We start from the raw sequence: 5,675 nt of genomic DNA on the forward strand, positions 1-5,675 counted from the left end.
CACATCAGATAGCCAAAGTATTAGAGCTTCAGCATCAGTCCTTCCAGTGAATATTCAGGGTTAATTTCCTTTAGGATTGACTAGTTTGATGTCCTTGCTGTCCAAGGAATTCTCAAGTCTTCTTCAACACCACAGTTTGAAAGCATCAATTATCCTCTTGTGTTGCCCCAGTATAAAAACGCCTGTTTGAGGGGCGGTCACCTTGACCTTGGATCAGAAAATAGCATTATATGTACATCCCACTAGGAAGGGGATCATCAGTCCTCCAGTTTCTTTTGCTCTGCCAATCCCTGGAGTGTGGGAAACACAGCTCTTCTTTTTCTTGTTTAAAATTTTTATTGATCTATTTCTTTTGGGGATCTGCTCATATCAGGGATTGAACCCGTGTCTCTTGATTGGGAGTTGAATTCTTTACCACTGAGCCACCTGGGTTTCCCTGGTGGCTCAGATGGTAAAGAATCCACCTGCAATTTGGGACACCTGGGTTCAATCCCTAGGTTAAGATCCCCTGGAGGAGGACATGGCAACCCACTCCAGTATTCTTGCCTGGAGAATCCCCATGGACAGAGAAGCCTAGAGGGCTACAGTCCATGGGGTCGCAAAGAGTTGGACACGACTGAACGACTAAACACAGCACAGAGCCACCTGGAAGCCCTCCCTTTACTCTTGTAGGAAAACGCCAGTGTCCTCCGCCTCTCTTTCTCGCATCACACCAGCTCCCTCTTCTTGCCGTCTGTGGTCCACACACACGCCCCAGGCCCTTATGATGCTCTCCTGGTGATCTCAGTCAGGAGGATGTGTAAGCTGCCAAGAAGAGATTAGCAAAGGCCCTTCACCCTTACAGATAGCGCCTGCTCAGTTCAGCCAGAGGAAACTGGAAACACTCTCATCAGGTCCCTGGAGCGCATTGGCAAAAAAACGGCGCAAATGCTGACAGAACTGTCTACCCGCTCATCCTCAAAGCTAAGTCCTATCATTATCTTTGGGCTAGAAAATGATTGGCCTCTTTCACAGTATCCAGGGCCCCGCTAAGTCTCCTGGAGAGGACACCAGGTCTCTGCTTCTGAGAACTAGTGCTCAGCTTCTGGTTTACTAGGTGCCTTTGATAGCCATAGAGGCTCCATAATTTTATTAGTGGTGCCTACAACCATTTGGGGTGATAGATCTCTATCACAGCCATAAAAAACCTAAAGACAAATTAAAAGGAAGGAAAAATTGAGTAGTTAGCCTGAAGCCTAAAGAAAACCCTGCTTACTGGTGGAATCGGAATTGCCTCCCTGCCATTTTCCCATCAGGCTTCCCAGGTGGCGCAGTGGTAAAGAACCTGCCTGCCAATGCAAGAGACGCAGGAAATGCAGGTTCAAATCCTGGCTCAGAAAGATCCTCTGGAGGAGGAAATGGCAACCCACGCCAGTATTCTTGCTTGGAAAATTCTATGGACAGATGAGCCTGGCAGGCTACAGTCCAAAGGGTCACAAAGAGTCAGACATGACCAAGCAACTGAGCACACACGCATGCATTTGCTAATCACCCTTCCTACCCGCCTACACCTACCTTGGTCTCTCGTGGCCCTCTGAGCAATCACATTGTGACCCACTTAAATGATTATTCAGAAGAGCAATTGGTCTTTCCTGGCTATAAGTCATCCCCTAGTCATCGTCATCATTGTTATAATTAGTAAGACTTCTCTCATTAAGTTGTGAAGGCATCTGTCCCAAGCCTTAGAAGGTCACCCAGTTTCCAGAGGCTGGGAGAAACCAGGATGCTATTCATTCATCCCAGGCCCAGCTCATGCTATAGTTTTCATGCATTTCAGGGCAGAGGAGAAAACACTCTCTATGCTCCAGCCTTACCTGACTGACTGCTAAGTCTCTCCTGGATGTCTGATAATCATCTCATGTTAAAAGTCCTCTAAAGGAATCCTTGGTCCCTGCCCACCCCCATATTAGTCAATAGTGCCACTGCCTACCCACTAACTTGCTGGAGTCAAGAACATCAAGAACAGTGAGTTGGCAGAGGGGAGGGATAAACTGGGAGATTGGGATTGACATATACACACTACTATATATGATAGTACTGCTTGTGGTTCAGGGAACTCTACTCAATACTCTGTCATGATCTATAGGGGAAAAGAATCTAAAAAAGAGTGGATATCTATAACTGATTCACTTTGCTGCACGGCAGATGCTAACACAACAGTTAATCAACTATGTTGTTTGCTAAGCCATGCCGGACTCTTCTGCAACCCCATGGACTGTAGTTTGCTAGTCTCCTCTGTCCGTGGGATTTCCCAGGCCAGAATACTGGAGTGGGTTACCATTTTCTTCTCCAGGGGATCTTCCTAACTCGGGGATCAAACCCAAGTCTCCTGTATTGGCAGGCAGATCCTTTACCACCAAGCCACCAGGGAAGCCTGTTTTGAAAAAAAAAAGAACAATGAGTTATCTGGGATTCCATCCTTTTCTGCTCGCATCCAATTCATCAATGTACAAACTTGCTCTAGCATCTCTCTTCTGAAAAATCTCCTCCCTTTTGTCCAGGACTCCCTCCTGCTGTCCTTTACAGCACAACTTCTCAAAAGAGGTCCCCTCTTCCTCTCCCATCATCCTGTTTAAGCTGCTCCTCCAGCGGCTTCCACCTCCACTGCTCCCCAGAAACTGTTCTTGTCACATCATTGATGACCTCCACTCTGCCAAGCCCAGGAGTCACTGCTCTGACCCACCTGACCCTTCCTTCATCCTTTCACAACATCTGCTGGCCACCTCCCTACGTATCCAGTCCTCATTCCCTTAGTCCGTCTCTCATACTCCGTCCATGCCATTTCCAGTGGCCTCTTGCTTGTCCAACAGATCAGACTTCAGACAGGACCTCAAACTGTCCCTGGGTGCCAGGCTGGTCAGGGCAGGCCCTGGGGTGTCCTCAAACAACATCCCCACGAGCCTGTTCTCTTTGTCTCTTACACAGAGCTGGAAATGGAAAACTTAACATGTTGGCAGAGGAAAGTGACAGCATTGCTGTGTGTGTTTTTTTTTCCCCCATCTCATTTTCCATTACTGCTGTTACAATGGTGTTTGCGCAATAGAGGAAAATTTGGTGCCCAAAAATAAAATGCCTGATAAGAAGATTTGGCTCTCAAACATGGATGGAGTGCTGGGGGGAGGTGCCAACGGTGGGCAGCAATCCATGTAGTGACAGCCGGGGGTCTGGCTGGCATTGCTCAAACCTCCCTTGCAGCTGTGATGGTATCTCACTGACCTTTTCAAGAGCTTGGCTGTAGCCTTCATATATCTGCTGTAATTCTGGTTCATGTTTATGCTGACAGAGCACCCAGGGAACAACTTGAAAAATTCCTTGCCTTTTTTTTCCCTTTCTGGAGATTAATCCATATCAAATTGCAACTTTTTCCATCAACATTACCTCTACTGCCTTCTTTTCAAACCTCTTCAGTCAGACTCTTGCTTTTCTTTTTCTTTCCTTTTTTTGGCCACACTGCCCAGCTTGCAGGATCTTAGTTCCCTGACCAGGGATTAACCAGCGTCTTTGACAGTGAAAGCATGGAACCCTAACCACTGGACTGCCAGGGAATTCCTCAGACTCTTCCTTCTCTAAAGATTAAATTGAGCCCTGTCACCCTGGCAACCCATTTCCTTTGGCCTGGGGTTGTAAATCAGCGTGGCCTAGATCTTTCTGGTCCTGACTGTTTCCTTTGTGACACTTATCCAAAGTGGTTCAAGAATTATTAGCCTCTCTGTCCCTGGATGGTGCATTCCAGGAGGGCTGGGATGAGATCTGTCTCTCCGTCCTTCTGCAAGACCAGGCCCATCACAGGCCCTCAGTAACACTCGTTGCTGAAGGAGTGATGTCCAGTGAGAGCCAGTGAAGGGCCCTCCCTGGACCAGGGAAGCGCCTCTTTGGTCTCCTCTCCACTTGGCTCTTACAGACAAGCGCTTCCAGCTAGAGTTCAGACAGGTCCCTCCTGCCTCCAGCCTGGTCTACCAGAAGGAAAGAAGAAGGAAAGTTCCTGCCTGCTGAGTTGGGATATTTTTATTTTTAAAAAAATATTTTATTTATTTGTGCTGGGTCTCAGTTGTGGCACACAAGTTCATTCCCTGGTCTGGGAACGTGACCCTGAATGTCATAATTAACAGCCCGCATGCCACAGCTATGCCTGGTGCAGCCAAATAAATTTTTAAAAGGGGGTTGGGGATAGAGCAGGGACTTCCCTGGTGGTCCAATGGTTAAGACTCTGTACTTCCACTGCAGGGAGTGCAGGTTCAATCCCTGGTTGGGGAACTAAGATCCCCTTGCCAGTAGTAAAAAAAAAAAAAGAGAGAGAGAGAGCGAGTGAGAGAAGAAATAGCACAGCACCAGGAAAAAAAAGAGAGAGTTAGAAACCCTCTAGTCTGATCCTTCTCCAATACTCTTGCCTGGAGAATCCCGTGGATGGAGGAGCCTGGTAGGCTGCAATCCATGGGGTCACTAAGAGTCAGACACAACTGAGTGACTTCACTTTCCCTTTTCCCTTTCATGCATTGGAGAAGGAAATGGCAACCCACTCCAGTGTTCTTGCCTGGAGAATCCCAGGGACAGGGGAGCCTGGTGGGCTGCCGTCTCTGGGGTCGCACGGAGTCGGACACAACTGAAGCGACTTAGCAGCAGCAGCAGTCTGATCCTCAGGATGGAGATTCCAAAGCCTGGGGGAAAGTACAAAAATCCTTCCTGTACATGGTGGGGCAGGGTGGTGGCTCCAATGACTCCATCTAACATCCACTGAACTTAATAAAACTCTGCAGTTGTGGTATTTAAGGGAGTGGACTCTCTCTGCCTTAAAATACTTTATTTCCTAAATCACATGCAATATATAAGAATAGCTAGAAATTCCCATTTCTATGGCTAAGTTGGAGGGACAGAGCAGGAGAGGGCATGCCAAATTTTGCTAAGTTGCTTTTTCTTAAAAACTTAAAGAATATCCAGGGTTTATAATAAAATTTACATTTCTAATTACTCATATAGTAAAAGCTGAAATTTACTAAGCACCTATTTCATTCTTTCTTGCCTAATTTAAAGTTGAGATATAATTGACATATAGCTATATATATGATATATTTATATGATATTATATATTATATATGATATTTATAGAGATATAATCAACATACTAGTTTTAGGTATACAACATAATGATTCTATATTTGCATATATTGCGAAACAGTCCCACAAGTCTAGTTAACATCCATCACCACACATCATTACAAAATTTTTTCTTTTTGTGATGAGAACTTTTAAGACCTATTCTCTTAGTAACTTTCAAATGTACATTAAAGGATTATGAACTCCAGCACAGTAGAGTACTGTAATGCTGTACATTATATCCTAAGGACTTATGTATTTTATAACTGAACGTTTGTACCTTTTGACCCCTTTCACCCACCCCCAACTTTGCCTTTGGCAACCACCAGTCTGTTCAAACTGTGGTGCTGGAGAAGTCTCTTGAGAGTCCCTTGGACTGCAAGGAGCTCAAAGCAGTCAATCCTAAAGGAAATCAACTCTGAATATTCATTGGAAGGACAGATGCTGAAGCTGAATACTTTGGTCACCTGATGCAAAGAGCAAATTCACTGGAAAAGCCCCTGATGCTGGGAAAGATTGAAGGCAGAAGGAGAAGAGGGCGGCAG

Source organism: Moschus berezovskii, chromosome 20, assembly GCF_049115385.1.
Source record: "Moschus berezovskii isolate FMDL1 chromosome 20, NW_MosBer_1.0, whole genome shotgun sequence".
Lineage (NCBI taxonomy): Eukaryota > Metazoa > Chordata > Mammalia > Artiodactyla > Moschidae > Moschus > Moschus berezovskii.